The following is a 17447-nucleotide window of genomic DNA, read 5'->3' as shown; positions in this document are numbered from 1 at the left end:
TTCGCTCTCGCGCGCACGCACACACATACACGCAGGCCCGTTCTTACCCCCCGCGGGGCCCGAGGCATAGGGTATGTGCGGGGCCCTTGACACCACGATCGCCACGGTTGTTATTTAATGAAATGTGCGGGGCCCTAGGCAGATGCCTCGTCTGCCTGCCCCTAAGCACGGCCCTGGCTGCAGTCATTGCCCGCTTCTGGACAATACTCTGAAGTCAAAGACGGCCCGTTGACAGTTTCATTCTTCTATATTTAAAATAATGGCTTTAAAGTGCGAGAGAGATAAAAATTAAAAAAAAAAATAACTTGTACATTAAATGTTGCAATCCATCGACTGTTCTCTCACTGTCTGTCGCCAATATAAAGCTGAGAACATTTCGATTGATGTTTTCTTCCCTGACTATCACCCACAGATGAATAAACTGCACCCATAAACTTATTTTTATATACAGAGGAGAGAACACTCCACAAAATGCGCTTCATGGGAAAATTTGGAATCTCTGTCCAGCTGTTATTATCGACTGACCCTGCATTTCAAGTATTACGATAAGTAGTTATGATAATAGTCAGTTAATGAATATATAGCTAATATAAATAAGGTTGAAACTGTTAATTAAGATCAATTATTGAATGACTCATTTTCTTATTGGTAATTTACTTTATTGACGATTTCATTATGAGTTTGTTACTTAACAATTGGCTAATAAACAGTTTCCTTATTAATATTTTTATAGTTTATAATTGAATTAACTTCACTGAAACAGACTTCAATGCTGCACGATGAGAAAATCTTTGTTGTTGTTGTTGTTATTTTTTGGCATTCTTCACATCCTTGACATTCTTCGCGTCACTAACGGTCGCAATGGGAAGATCATAGCATGACGACAGTAGATGCTTTCAAATAAACAGTAAATGATAGAATAAATACATTATTAAATAAATACATGTTAAAAGACAGGAGAAATTTAGTTGTGAAGACTTGTCCAGCGAAAGGAACACGAATTGTGTAGGAGAGAAATGCCAATACACATGTTGGTGACATATAACACCTGGTGTCCTACGTCTCGACCGTTTCATGGGGACATCTAGTATACCTCCATGATCATATCTGCCATCTTGTCCGTAATTGTCTTTCACAACTGTCATCGTGATAGTCATGATGCCTGTCATCTCAACGTTCATGTGGATTGTGTATGTAAGTTGCGAGGTAGATACTATTGTCTATGTATGTTGCTCGGTATCTAATATTTGTTATCAACAGGGGGAGGTCGTCAGCATGACAGTGTCGGCTGTCTCTTATTAATTAGTCATGCTAGTGTATCAGACAAAAGCGCAGAATCACAGCTGTCTGCAGGACAGAGATCCTTGTGTTCAGGCCTTGTCGATGATCAGCTGTATTGTACACGTGTTCAGAGTGTGAGGTGCAGTGTACGAGAGAGAGACCGTGTATGTTTATGTGTTAGAGAGACCGTGTATGTATGTGTATGTGTATGTGTTAGAGAGAAAGAACACAATTCTCGTGTCGTGAGTGCCCCATTGTCGGCATGTAACCTCCCGATTATTAAGCCTTCCGACACAAAATTGATGTGCCATAGGGGACATAACGGGAGCAGGAGAAGGGCCTGGTAAGGTCTCGAGATGAATCACAGGTGTCTAATCAAATCTCCTCCACAAATAATAACCCAACACCGCGCCTGACCACCTCCACAAGTTTCCACCATCGCATTGCGGAATAAACAAAGCCCTTGTCGCCACATCACTCACCAGTCCCCCACTCATACTCTTCACCCGAATAAAAGTCCTGACGTGCGAGACAAAGTACAGCAAGAAACAAATTTAATAAATATACAAGAGATGTGAAACACATACACACAACAATCTGGCTCATCGGTGGTATCCGTATTTCCAAATGTTTCTACTACTTAAGATGTCTTCAGCATGTTTTTATTAATTACCGTTTCCCAAATAAAAAAAAAATCATTCACATTGCATTTGATATTTTATTTAATGAGCACCAGCCCAACATATTCATTGCAAAATATCTCAAAAAGAAAGCTTGCAAATTCATGCTCTAATAAACTAGAACTGAGAATGTCATGTTTTTATCATAAAAGTCAAACAGACAAAGCAAAACAATGTATCTGCTGAAAACTGCATGTTTCATTTTATGAACACTGCAAACATAAATTTTCTCAATTAATTCAGAATAAGAAATTCTTACTTGCAGATATAAATTATTCAGTCATTTGGAGCAATTTATCCTCCAGTAGGAACAAGATCTTTATATGCATATCAAGCGTTACACAATGTAATAAAACTCATTAAAAAAAAAAAACAGATTGCAATTATCGTGCCATCAATTGCAATAAGCAAAAAGAATCAGGAAGCCAAAAAACATTTTATACAAAAACATTTTGCCTTTATTAGGTCTATGTCAATCGCACTACTCTGCAAACATTAACATTTTTTAAAAATCAGTAAAACAGTTTCCATTCAATAAATGTAAATCACTATATCTAAAACCCACTGTTTTAGATACTTTAAATAAAAAGTAATACTTTCTGTTTCAACAAATGTTATAAGGAGAACTTTATTTTGCAGCAAAACAAATAATTTGAAAAAGAAATAAAGACAGAACAATCAAGAAGAAAATAAATACAAGGAAAATTCAACAAGAGAAAACCAAGAGGAGTGCCTCAATGTCTACAACATAAATTATTATTTGCCCCCTTTAACTCTTTGACTTCCTTTCCATCAATTACTATTTTCTTCTCACCCACACACACAACCCCAGCTCCCATTCTTTAATTTTAGCACATTAGCTGTGATTAAATAATACAAAAAAGTTGAATATACCTGTATGTGTCAATATGATATACTTTAAACAGCTACAAATTTTAATCATTGCTGAATTTCTTACAGCCAGGGGATACCTGTATCTGATGGAGGACAAGTCCCTTAAAGCAGCTTTACACACACTGCAGATAAGGTTTAACCTCTCTCATCTCTGTAGCTTATTTTATGCATTTCCAAATACTCTGCTCCCAAATGGTCTCTTGAAGTGAACTGAGGAGGCTTGGGATCACAGGGAATCACAATGTCATATTTTAAGCCAAAGAAATGACCGGAAACAGCTTTACACAAACTGCACTGGTGAGGTGTAACACAGCAACAAATGAGAATGTGTTGTTTGACATTGCATGACCTAACTGCATTACAAATATGGCACTAGGAAGGTTAACACCTCTAGGGATCAGCCTTCCTCTTTTCAAAATAGATCATCTAAATTCAGCTTTTCAAAATTTGCAAGGATGATGACTTGATAAGAACTTCAAAGCAGCTTTACCTAGCATGCACGGGTAACAGTAAACACCATCATAGGTCATCATCTGTGTTTTTAAAGTAAATGCACTCCTAAAAGAAGCTTTACACACAATGCACATGACACATCGCTGTAGATAAGCATGTGCATTTTCTAAGAAGGTGAGGACTTCAAAGCAACTTTAGAAACTTCACAAACTGGTGAGGTTTCAAATCATTGTGACTCACCTTGTGTGTTTTGAAAGTAGAAAAAGGTCTACAAAAAGCTGTACATACATGTGCACTGGTAAGATTCAACATAATTATGAATTAGATTGTGTCTTTTCAAACCAATTAAAGAAGTTAAAAGCAGATTAACACACACTTCAATGGTAAGATTTGTTATTTCTGTGGACCTGCATATGCTGTTTCAAATGAAATAAACTTTTGAAGGCAATGTTACACACACTGCACTTGTGAGGCTTATCAATGTGAACCTGCATGTGTTGTTTCAAAGCATCCGATTTTTTTAAGGCAGCTTTACATATGATGCACTGGTAAGGTTTCTTGTTTCTGTGGATTTGCCTTTGTTGTTTCAAATAGGATAATGTTTCAAATACAGCCTTACAAACCCTGCACTGGTGAGCTTCTCATCCCTAAGAACCTGCATATGTCGTTTCAAAGTGTATGATCTTTTAAATGCACTTTTGAGGCTTCTGATCACTGTGAACCAGCATATGATTTTTCAATTCTGATAATCTTTTAAATGCAGCTTTACACACACTGCACTTTTGAGGCTTCTGATCACTGTGAACCAGCATATGACTTTTCAATTCTGATAATCTTTTAAATGCAGCTTTACACACACTGCACTTTTGAGGCTTCTGATCAGTGTGAACAAACATATGATTTTTAACTTCTGATAATTTTTTAAATGCAGCTTTACACACACTGCACTTTTGAGGCTTCTGATCACTGTGAACCAGCATATGACTTTTCAAATGTGATAATCTTTTAAATGCAGCTTTACACACACTGCACTTTTGAGGCTTCTGATCACTGTGAACCACCATATGAATTTTAACTTCTGATAATCTTTTAAATGCAGCTTTACACACACTGCACTTATGAGGCTTCTGATCACTGTGAACCACCATATGACTTTTAACTTCTGATAATCTTTTAAATGCAGCTTTACACACACTGCACTTATGAGGCTTCTGATCACTGTGAACCAGCATATGACTTTTCAATTCTGATAATCTTTTAAATGCAGCTTTACACACACTGCACTGGTGAGATTTCTTGTTACTGCGAACCAGCATATGACTTTTCAAATTGGATGATGTTTTGAAGGCGGCTTTACATAAACTGCACTGAGGAGATCTCTCTGATCTTTTGAAAGCAGCTTTACATACTCTGCACTTTTGAGTTTTACCAGTGTGGTGTGACATGTGTTTTTTGTGCAAGCATGAGAAATGGAATGAAGACATACACACTTTGCACTTTTCAGATTCAATATCCCTAGGATGGTGTTTTTCTGACTCAGTACTGATGCTAGCTTCTGTCAAATCTACATTTCTCTCATGCTGAGGACTTTCAGTCACAATATCCGTCACCTGTGTATTTTTACATCCAGCAACATCCACATCTTGAAGTTCAGGTGATGATATGCATGCTGATATATCTTTATTTTTTCTGCAATTCCACTCCACCTGCTGTGATACACTCTGTGCCTTCAAGTGCTCCATTATTGTGGACTGAGTGTGTGATTTTGTCTGCTCTGACTTTACTGCAGAAACAACGCCTTGACCAGAGTGATCTTCATGCTTGACCTCAGAAGTGACTGGTCCTTTTGCATCCTGTGTCTTCACTTCATAAGTATCGCCTTGGCAGTTCCAATAAAATTCATTATCACTCTCAAGTTGAGAAACTGCATCCTGGCCAGGCCATGATCTCTCAGTCTTTACTATATGATTATGCTCAGTCATATGTGGCCATTCTATCTTCACAATGTGAGTGTGCTGCTGTTCAATTTTAATGAAAGAAGTGGAATCTTGACAATTCATCTCCACTTTCAGAACATTCTCACACCTCAAGTTTGTCTGTGCAGCTGGATCAATTTTTATATTTGGGAGTTCTTGGCCAAAGATACTGTCATGCTGCATGAAATCATTCTGTAAACATTTTGTCTCATTATAATCAGAGCAAAATGAACTTTCTGCTTTAGGTATTACATTATTGCTTAAGTTTTCTTGTGCCTCAGCGATATATTTCGTTTCAGTCTTTATGAGTGTACATGGGACCTGCATCTCGCTCTTTATAGCAAACATATCTTTGTGCTCTCCAAGAATTACTGATTATATTTATTGTCTTTTGGGGAAAAGTACTTTTACTCTTACTGTTGACTAACTTTCCATGAAGCTCAAGACCTCAGCTTCATCAACTCTAATGTTTCTAGTGACAATAGAAGACCTTCTGAAGTCTGTTGTAATATTATCAGACCTGAAACATGACAATTGTAATGATTCAGTTGTCATGGAAATTAAAAGCAAACATTTAAAAGCAAGGGGGATTTCACTTAGCCGCTCTCTCTGTTAAAATGAAAGAAGAAAACTTTTACTGCTGCGGCTTTTTTGAAACACGTATATTGTAACTCAGTAGGAAATTCAGTAGAATTACTGTAGAATTACTGAATTTTACGCTATTTTTATCTAAAATTATGTGGTACTGGCTATATTGAATAAAACCGTCGCCATCTTTAGAGATCTAAAGAGGGTTGGACAAACTGCTGAAAATCAAGGCATTTAACCTCTCAGAACAGAAACAAGAAAGTAAAATAAATAAATCATGTCTGTCCGTGCTCAGAAGAAGAATGAGGCATACCGTGTAGTCAAGGTAGAACTTGGGGACGTAGAAGTGAAGTCACACCATGAAACGATGTCGCTTGAAGTTTGAAATAAGTTTCAAATCACTAAGAACAGCAACTCCGTATTTTCTTTTCACGAGAGTTACCGCCCTTGTGTAGAGATTTGTATAGAGCTCCGCGACGATGCGTATCACGTGGTACACAATTTAAAATGGCCGTGACTCGGGTGGAGGACAAAAAAGTCTCCTTGCCATTGTCGGAAGTATTGAGAGCTCTCGGCATTCGCGCTAATAGCTCGACAGTATTGACAAGAAAATAACTTCGTCTGTCCCACAACAATCAGTGTCGTATACGAATTAAAAATAAATGCGATCGACAGTGGTGACCCATACCACCTGCCAAAGCACCTTTTTTCCATCGACCACGACGATTTGCCGTGCACCAGAAATGAAGATATTGTGGAGAACCTTGGTTTTTCCAGAAATACTTGATGCTGTATCAAGTGTAGAGAAATCTTCGCAAAAACAGAATATTTCATGGTCAAACTAATTCCATCGATTCATAGGATGATTTAGTCCTCTATCGACGATTAAGATTTCGATATACTGACATCCTGGCGATCGTCGATGACATACAAGGAGACTTAGTAATTACAAATCGGGGGCGCAATGTCACACCTACATTGCAAGTGTGTCTTGCTCTTTGTTTTTATGCAACGGTTGATTTCAGAATATGTGTGTGCGTGGTCTGTGTGTGTGTGGTCTGTGTGTGTGTGTGGTCTGTGTGTGTGCAGGCGTCTCCCAAAGAACGGTTGGCCGCATTACTAACCGAGAAACTGAAAATAATACAAACTTCTTGTGTATCATATACAGTTCTTAATTCACTCTTAAATGTAATTGACAGCACATGGGACCTGTGCCTCCATCTTCATGGAAGACTTTGTGATGTCCTAGAGATGTTTGATTAAACCCATTGACAATTTGTTCAAGTACTTTCTCTCTTACTTCTGGTTTACTTCTCATGAAGCTGTACACAGGACCTCAGCTACTTCCAGTCTAGTTTCTTAAATGATATTAAAATGCCCTCTGAAGTCTGCTGCACTCACTCCGGTAGAGATATTCCTGCCAAAGTTGCTGAAGAGTTGGCAGAGTGTGGATGTCACAGACATTCTTCATACAAGATTTACTTCACTACTTAGTCCGGACGCACTAACCTATCTTCTCTTTGTCAAACTTTGAGAACTTCATCATACACGCCATCTCTCTCTTACACTTAAACAGGCCGGAAGAAAATCGGAATAACCAATAGATAGTTCATATGTGTGACAGAGACATAGGTAAAAAGTCAAGGTAAGCCCGTAACCTTATGAAGGTATGGATGTGAGGTGTTCAAGACTTCGCTTGTGGAAGCCCTCTAGGGAGTCAGGTACACACACCTCAGCTGGTCACTTGAAGTAAGCTCGCTGCATCACACGGGTATCGAACCGACATGGTTTGAGCATCTTTGGGTTTGGACATCGCTGCTGTCATCACCAGGCTACCTGCATTCCCCGAGACTGCACGCAGTACCTGCTGGCGGAGAATTCCGCACGAGCATTCACCGCCTATAGAAAAGCTAGGCGTGACAAAAGCGTGACTGCTTCAGAAATACAGGAGATGCTCTGACTGAGCCTCTTCCCATCTCTCTCTTTATCGTTATCCATCTATCTGGCTATCTGTCTTTGTGTGTGTGAGAGAGAGAGGGAGGGAGGGAAAGAGCCAGACAACCAGATAAAGAGGATGTAGGTGTGGAAGCAGGGTGGGGGCAGTGTATGTAGATTCTGACCTTGAAAGAATTCTACCCGACGCTCCTTAAGCCGGAGATATGCAGTTAGCAGCCTCACATGCTCTGTACCTGTCGACTGCCTTCTACCTCACCTGTGGGGCTGATGGGTGCTCAGCACTGATCATTCCCCCCAACCACCACCATCACCTTCTGTCATTAAAAACTGCGGGCGTAGAAGGGAAGGAGAGAGAGACAGAGGAAGGGATGAGTAGTAGTTCACTAGCGCTCCCCTTCCCCCCACAAAACCCTCCCAGGCAGGCGTTTTCGTTCATTAGAATCTTTCTACTGAAAAAGCGCCATCTATCTGACGCCGATAACTGTTATTGCAACTCACATCGCCGTCCGCCAGGGCTCGCTCACAGACAAGTGCATGCAAACACACAGCCAGACCGCGCCACGACTGTCCTGCACGTGCTTCCGACACAAACCAGACCTTCGGCCGACCTTGACATGGTTAGGGGGGCGGTCAGCGGCCTCGTTAGGGGGGAGGACCACCCAGAATGCGCTGAATGGGCCGCAGGCAAAGAACAAGATTCTTCGGGAGGGAGGAAGAGAAGGACCATTACTAATCGTTCTTCATTAACACAGGTAGAATCCTCTTTTTTTTTTCATGCGTTTAGTATAGCACAGTGAGAGAGAGAGAGAATGGAAAAGGAAGAACAATATATATTTAGCATCAACACAGGAACAAGAAAGGGTATGACCAAACAGATGTTACCTGTTTGACGAATAAATCTCAACAGACAATAAAATGGAGGACTAAGTGACAGTGAGCGGATGGGTGGAGCAGATGATGGAGGGATGAAGAGACACAAGAGCGAGCACTTGCATTCCGAAGACTAATGAGTTACATCCCTTTGGTAACTCATGGTGGAACATTCTGCTTGCTCGCCTGCGACCTGTGGTAGCATCGCGCACCTGGACAAAGGACATCGATGCGCAGGAGCATGAAAACATGGCCGACACGTTGGGCATGCGACTTTGATGACATCTCTGATGATTGATGCTGACAATCAACAACATGAGGTGTTGGGTTCTTTGCTGAAAGTTGGAAGATTCTTGAGTCCGCCATGTTTCATAAACAAATTGACCCTTCGGGACGCAGGTCACAGACATTCATTAAATGAAGTCAATGATTATTCCATGATTTTAAGCAAAACAATTCAAAAAATCAATTTCTATCATTTAACTTCATTTACTCTTCCGTTGATTCTCAACATAAAATAAATTCCCAATTCAGCTTTCTACAGCACCCTATGGAGCAAAGACTTTACATTATCGTAATGCTTCATGCTTCATCACTACAAAAACGGACATTCCCACCCCCAAAAAAATCTCCTATTATATCGTTTAGTCAAAATATTAATCAGACAGATATTGTAAATGTGTTTTTACAGATGCTGAATATATTTGTATGTAATTTTGATGCTACATTTGATTATGCTTTAATACAGCTCTATTGATATGATTAATTGTCGAGCACATGTCCACTAGAGTTAGTTACGCGCGTGTTCATCAATTTCTCAATAACTCTCAAGCGAAAAATATAAAGGGGGAATAATGTGAAACTATAAAATATTCGCACTAGGAACACTCGTAAAAACTGCCCACCGCCACCCGACGGGTACCGACCGATAAAAGATTGAACAGCAGGTGGCGTTAGCACATCAACAAGGAAGACTGACAAAAAGAAAACAAAGGTGGGAGGAGAAAGAAAAGGAAAAAGCCAGCAAAGGCCAGCAGCTTCTGTCATCCACAAATAATGTCCCCTCAGCCTGGCCCGGAGTTTGTTTTGCTCTCATCAGCTCGGAAATCGCTCATGAATGCAAGAATTGGTTGCAGTCGAAAACATGGGAGGTAGAGCCACACTAGAGTCGGAAGTGACCTGCGTGACCTGCTCAATGCCTCACTTGTTCTCGTCAATGTGCGTGTTTCATTCACAGGAGCATAAATCAGGAGGTCAAGATGTTGGCGACGGGGGGAAAATCCCTTTAACGGAACCACGCATGTTGGGAATATAATAGAGACTGACCAAAAAAGGAGCTGAACACATTTATGCCCTTCCTTCCATAACTAGCAAAAAGTACATATTTTGGTTACTTCGAATTATTGTTCCTTAAATAGGTCACACATGTGAATGTCATGTACAAATTCAAAATTGTTAAACCTGCGGCATACATAGAGTTAGTGGTGAGTGGGTGGGTTTCAGTCCAGGCTTAAACGCTCGGAAAAGGAAACAACAATCTGGACAATAAGAAGCTTCTAGAGCTGATGATGGAATGCTTTCATCTCATCATTCTTCTCTTGTTTTCCTAACAATCGTGCGAGCGGCTGAGAAGGAGAACTGCGGCACTTGTCGGACCATTACCACGTGAGGGAAATAACACTTTGTATTAGCTCCAATGGCGAGATTAATCTGCCAGGCGTGTAAACAGCCTGGACTCCAACACGAGTAGGTGACAGCGATTTCGGTTGAGCAAACACTGTCGGAAGTCGGTCCCCTCCAGCCATTTAGTCACGCGCTTCATAAGAAAACACGTTGGGAGGCGGCGAGCAAAGAGACGGGAGGGTCGGGACAAGAGCGAGCCGGACAACCAGGCGCCGCTGAGAGAGGGGTAGAGGGTGGCCTTGTAGTGGGGTACTTACCTTGCGGAACCCAGAGACTGAGAAGGAGGGGCAATAAACAAGATGAAGTGGGCCCCCCACCCGACAGCTATCGACAGAGAAATATTGAGCAGCAGGTGAGGTGAGAAGAGTGAGGCAAGAACTGGCACCACAGCTTGGTCATAAACCACGTCCACTCAGTCAAATTTTGTGGCCGCTGACGATGCATTTTGATATTTTCAAATTTCTTTCTTTTCTTGTGTGTATTTATCTAGTTGTCAAACCTATTTCTTATCTACCCCTCTATAGACACCTCTTGAACTAAAAGCCAAATTCAGTTGATGCCGTTTCTCACCAACTAAAATTCCTTTCCCAGCGAAACATATCTAACAGCCGGATGGCTTGCTTTGCTGTCGCAGGTTCCCAATGACGATGACGACGACGACGACGATGACAAGTGTGCTTGCTGAACCCTGCCTGGGCGCTTCTTCTGTTGTGATGGTCTCAGAGACCTCCATCTGGATGATCCCTCCCCATCCCACGTGAACCTACCATGTAGATGAACTCTCCCCTTCTTGACGGTCTACTGGCGGTAAGCAACTGGCAACTGTTGTTGCTTGAACATCAGCAACACCTGTCAGACTCGTCTGTGGATGTTTTGATATCCGCACTGTTTGTTGCTTGTCTGGACATCATCGCTATCTGTTGCTGTTTGGATGTCAGATCTGTTGGCATAATGTACATCTGTGGTATTGTAGTGGATGAAAAATCATGGACAGGAGCAGACTGCCGCCCTTAGAACCCTGTTTGGATGGTAATATTACTGGTATCACCTATTATAAACGATAGCGGCAGGACTCGGAGACACGTGACTAGGTGCGATACCACGTGTCGGGAGGAAACAGGATGCGCACGCACTACCTCCAGAACACATCACAACACACCCGGGATGTGTGTGAGGGGTGGAGGGTAGGGAGGCGAGTGGAAAATCCCGCAAAAAACTGAGTTGACAGGTGTACTGTTGCTCCACTAGCGAAGGAGACTGGGTGGTTTAATTGTCATAAAGTCGGCAAGATGTCAGGTAGGGTAGGGGGAAGTTACGCAATAGCTCTCAGTAAACAACTCTAATCAACCAACCACGGAGATGGGAGAGAGAGAGAGGGTATGTGCGTGAGAGAGATAGAGACGTCTACAGACACAAGAATAAAAAGAAAACAGGTAAGGCGAGTAAACATTACAGGTAATTACACAAAAACATCGACGCAATAGCTCTGAAGCAAAAGCGAAAAAAAAAAAAATCACAACGTGCAAAACAAACAACACCCCTCCCTATCAAACGGCTCTGGAAGTAATAGTCTGTCGTGTAAATAACTGGTCTGAATGTTATGTTGGGCCCAACCTGCTTTAATTCACTGGCCTTAAACTGGAATGGTGAGCGCCAGCCCTCACAGTGACAGCGCCCCTTCATCTCGTCACAGGTGTGCAGCACGAAGGGGGCACAGGTGCGGCACCCACAAGCTCACCTCCAGCAGCAACCGCCTCGTCAGACGACGACTGGAATGGCCGCGGTCGTAAACGAGATTTAAAACGTCACTAAAGAATTCTCGTAGAGATCTTTCCCTTTTCTATCGTCTTCTTCTCGTCCTTCTCTCGCGGCTTCCTGTGGAGGGATGGGAAGAGAAGACAGAGAGAACAACTCAACTGGTTCGACTTCTGCATGACCTTTATTCTTCTTTTTTCGTTCCCAAATTACAAAGTTGCATTCAGAGAGTTCTCGACTTTATTAAATAAAAAATGAAAAATTTTTGCATCAACCAGACATTTTATTTAACATCTCTAGATGGAGTCATCCTCGAGTTCAATGCATTTCTTAAGGCGCTTAATCCACTTGTTAACGCAGTCAACAAAATCTGAGCAGCCTACATTTCATCCTCGGCATCAATAAACATTTATAAGACACCATACAAAAAACTGATCAATTTAACATTAGAAGGTTAGACAAGTACAAGAATTTTATGAAAACAAATATGGTGTTAAGTATACCTGACTTATCACCATATTCGCCTACAGACACATCCTCAACATATGTAATAGCAATTTTACTACACTCTTAGAGCATGTCTGAGTAATTACTTATCTAAATGATATATTAGAATGAGAAAGTTGATTATATTTTATCAAAGCACCGCAGCAGACTCACGACAGACACTCACACACAGGTGTGTAATCACTGCCGCTACCTGCTGCAGGTGCGAGCATCACTTCACATTAAATGATGACGCCATGCAGGCCATGTACTGTCTCAAACTCTCCATCCCAGAAGTTCAATTAAATTACATTCGCTGCTCATACCGTTACAAACACTTTGTCTTAGAGTAGGAGCAGGTTCGCGCGCACTAACGCCTCCAGCGGAGGCCGCAAGAGGGCGCGCAGACCTGGACCCAGATCAACAGAATCCCGACAGCATCGCCACAATATTTTCACCTCCGTACTGCGCACAAAGCAAACTGCGAGTTCGCTATTTTTTTTTTTTTTTTCAGTTTTCCATGCAGTGTACATCATCACACCGGCGCGATATTCGCCGGCACCAGTTCGCTTCCATTTGGTGATGGCAGGCCGTTTGCCACTTTCTCACGAACGGTGTAGGTAGCATTTAGCGGGTAGAGTGCTGCACCACCCGCACTATGTACACCCATGGACGTGTATAGCTGGATTGCTGTCTGTCTGCCAAGACCAACGTTTAGCCTCCTTGCGAAGTTCTCCACTGTTAGTCTCGGGGAACCTAAACAAAGAATGTGACTAAACCGGAAGATTTGTAGTATCCTGCCTCGTTTTAGTAGTTAAGTGGAAAAAAAATCGTCTGCCGGTAGTCCAGTAATATAAGTTCGTGGTACACAACTCGGACTATGTACACACGAGTCGTATTTCCTACATCACTACACCAGTAGTACTTCTACAGCTCTACACCACACCGCACCATTCGTACTACAAACAGCTTTCCAGTATTTGCACAGCGCTAAACCATTCATGCTGTGTGTAGCTCTATGCCATCTTGCAACACTACAACAATCGTGTTTCGCACTAGTTCACTGGTTCAACACTACACCACTTGTACTTTGTACATCACTACATCACTCGTCGTTCCTACAGAACTGCACCACCCGTACATCCTCCCATCTTTGCCACTAGCTACCCGGGTGCAGACAGGCAGACCAACAGATGGCCGCACGGACACCAGTCCATGAATGTCTTGCATTTGATGCACGCTGCTCAAGGATGCAATTTGTGTATTGTGTAGTCTGGTGGCGGAGAGAACTGTGTAAACACTGCAGCTTTTATTGATCTACCAACTGGATTATTTACCCGCCATCACAAATAACTGTTGCGTCAGCCGGCACTTGGACTGGCGGAGTTCTTCAAACTGTGCCAGTCGGCCGCGCTTTCTTGTAACTCACCTTGTCTCCGAAAAAAATAGTGCAGATTCCAGAGTCTGTTTAATTGCACCGACCATCAGCATCGGTCATTTCTAAAATAAAACTAGACAAGACACAACAAAGAGAAACCAATTACTCTAGTTTTTTCTGGATTAAAAGCTTCGTACCTCTGTGTACCAGTGCACTGCAGGCATTTTTCTCTCTCAAAATTTAAGGTCTGCACGAGTTTTTAACCTGGACGGAATGCATTTTTTTCTGTGTCAGCAAGTCTGAAACGTTCGGGGAGGGGTTGCGGTGGGTTCTGTCTTTCGTCTTCTTCTCCAGGTTTCTCTCTTGGACGGTGACACGTTGTTCGTCTTCGATCTAAACTCTCTCACTTCGCCAGTTCAGCCTGTGCGCCTGTCTTTCCAAAGTGGCTGGGCCAAAAGTATAAAGGACGAAAGAGGACAGGTTAAGATGCAGGTGTTGGCAGAGACAGGACAGGTAAGATGCAGGTGCTGGCAGAACATTAGCTTAAAAGCAGGCAGTGGAGGGCATGATCTGCCTGCTACACTGCTTCTTGCGAACGAACTCCCCCAGAAAAAAAAAATCTCTGAGGAATAATTTTCTACGGGACACAGGAAAGAAAGTGAGCAGCTCTTACGGGTAAAGCAACACTTGTCTGAGCTCGTGAAATGAGCCACCCCCCATCTCTAACTCTCACCCTCCCCACAACCTCTGCGCACGCGCTGACCTACTTCTGCAACTCCTCTTATTAGCGGATGAAGTTTTTACAAGTTATTAGAATTGTGCGGGCTGACGGCAGTCTGAAGCGGATTTGGCGTGGGATTAACGGATGCAAGATGCACATGTCATCGGTTGAAAAGACACAAGCACTTACTTTCAGCCAGCTGACCTTTTTCAGCGCAGTTACCGCCCCTCCCACTACTTCCGCAAATCCTCCCCCCGCTTGTTAGCCTGAAGTAGAGGTCTGTGGGGCTGGCGGCGGTCTCAAGCAGATTTTGCGAGGGATTAACGGATGCGAGACGCACACGTCATCGGTGGAGAAGACAAAGACCTTTCTTCGAGATAACCTTTTCGACGTAATTACTGCCCTTTCCTCTACACCACCATTATCACCCCACCCTAACCACTCCCCAGTAGAAATCAGTCCTGGTCACGGATGTCTGGGTCCCGTGACTCCCACGTGACAAAAGCTGCCCTGAATTGTCATGGTGGGGGGGGTGGAGGCTACTCCTGGTGCACCCCATGACGTCATCTGACGGATGGAGTAGTTTACCTTTTCTTCTGTGTCGCAGATAAGCTCGAGGAAATAAACACACACGCTGATTTGTTTACTCGCCAACAGGAGGTGCACCAACAACATACCTTCATTACACAGATTATGAACAAAACAGCCAAGCTTTTTTTTTTCACTCTGCGGGGTTCCCACCCACCACCCCACCCCACCCCCACCCCAGAAAAAAACCCAGAGCACTGTTCTTAACGAATGTGAACGTTTGATCAGAGGGTGAGCAGTATGTAGGTCTCGAGCTGATGGGCTCGCTGGAAGCACAACAGTGGATGCGCCTGGTTCCACGCATCAGTGCTTTGGAAGTAGCTAAGTGGGATGATTAAAAGGCTGAAATGTTTGAGAGGGTGCAGATACCCACCCTGCTGTTAACTGTCAACAGTGTGAAGAATGAGGCGACATAACAGGAAGTGACATCCTTACCCCTGAAGGTCTGTCAAGGTGCCAGGCCCATGACGTACTTCAGTTCGAGCCCAGGTGACCTAGTCTCATGACTGTGTGGGTGTCGATCACAGATTACTTTAAAGGTTTAGTGAGGTGGAATTTTTGTTTTTTCAGCTCAAGATCTAGTTCCCCAACTCTCAGCAAAGAACCCCGTCCCCAGCTTTGTTGGCGAGATGTATCTACAAACATCTACATCATCATGCAGAGAAAGAGGTCAACAATGAGTAGAGTAGGTGTCCTACATTTCGAGAAATGGTATCTTACATCAAGCTTTATTTTAAAAATTGCACCGACTAGATCTTTAAGCCAGTAGTTGAGACAGTAATGTTACACTAGTCCATAGCCTGCCAAATGTTTTCTTTCCACTCACTCCTACTCACTCGCTCACTCACTCCTACTCACCCGCTCACTCGCTCACTCGCACTCGGACACAGAAACTCACGCTCACACAAAGTGCACCCAAAGCTCGTGTCAGTAGGTCAGAGCTGCTGACATTATATAACTCCCACACATATACACGCACACACCACCCAAGAAGGGTACACCCAGACCCGTGCGTCCTTCTTCACATCCGTCACGTCATCAAGTGGTCGCAGATCGGAAACATCAGGGTAGATCATAACGTCACCTGATGACTGTCGGTTCCGGGTAGGTCGCACTCCATTTCCAAGGGTGTGCGTCTGCGTGATTGGGAAGTGTTTTTTTTTTTTTTGCAGGATAAACGTTAAAATTCCCACGTGGAACCTTTTAACGAGATGCTTATTGAAGACCTCCATCTGTTGTGGCGAGGCCGCAGGTACTGGCGTTGTTTGGACGGAGAACTTTCTGGCAGCGTGATGACGACTTGCTCGCATTCCGGCCTTGTGTACAGACATTCCTCGCTAACCAGGTTCTGACGAAGCACGTCAGGTAGGCGTCAATAAAACAATCACAGGGCTGACCAATCCAACAAATTGGGGCACAGACAGTGTCCTGGATTCTAGACTCACCTTTTCCACCTTTCTTTCCGTAGAAGGTGCACGCAGTCTGCTGCCGCTGTGTTTATACTCCACCTAAAGAAGACGAACAGTGAAGACAACGGGTAAGTTAGTCTGTACGATCGGCCAGGTAGATAGAATGAACGGTAGAGTGATGGGTTAGGTGAAAGGTATAACAGGTAGAAGATGAGTGGCGTGCAATGAACCGTGATCAGACCAGACACCCTACTTTCAGTTCTGTTGTTGTTGTTGTTGTTGTTGTTGTTGTTGTTGTTGTTGTTGTTGTTGTTGTTGTTATAATAGCAAAGAGGATAATGATAATAGTGGAGACATCAGCATGAGTACACAGACTCCAGACCACAGGGGCCAGCAGACGCAAAATCGCCACGTACCTCTACTCAGGGTACAAACAAAGGACAGAGAATCCACGTTGATATTTAAAAGCGAACATTATAAAAATATATATTCTAATGTACAAACCTGTGCAACACTCCAGACAAATGTACACAGTACTACAATACTAACCTGTTTTATATATATATGTGAGAGAGAGAGAGACAGAAAGAGAATGATAACAGGGAATGGTGCAGGCGCTCACTCTTCCTCCAACAACCAGCCAAAAAACAAAAACAAAGAAAAAAAAAAAAGAAAATCCCAAAGGCACTCCATCCGTATCAGCTTCAGTTAATTTTTGAAAATATGGTG

The sequence above is a fragment of the Pomacea canaliculata genome, linkage group LG8 (assembly GCF_003073045.1).
Source record: "Pomacea canaliculata isolate SZHN2017 linkage group LG8, ASM307304v1, whole genome shotgun sequence".
NCBI classification, from domain to species: domain Eukaryota; kingdom Metazoa; phylum Mollusca; class Gastropoda; order Architaenioglossa; family Ampullariidae; genus Pomacea; species Pomacea canaliculata.
This window is presented reverse-complemented; position numbering follows the sequence as displayed.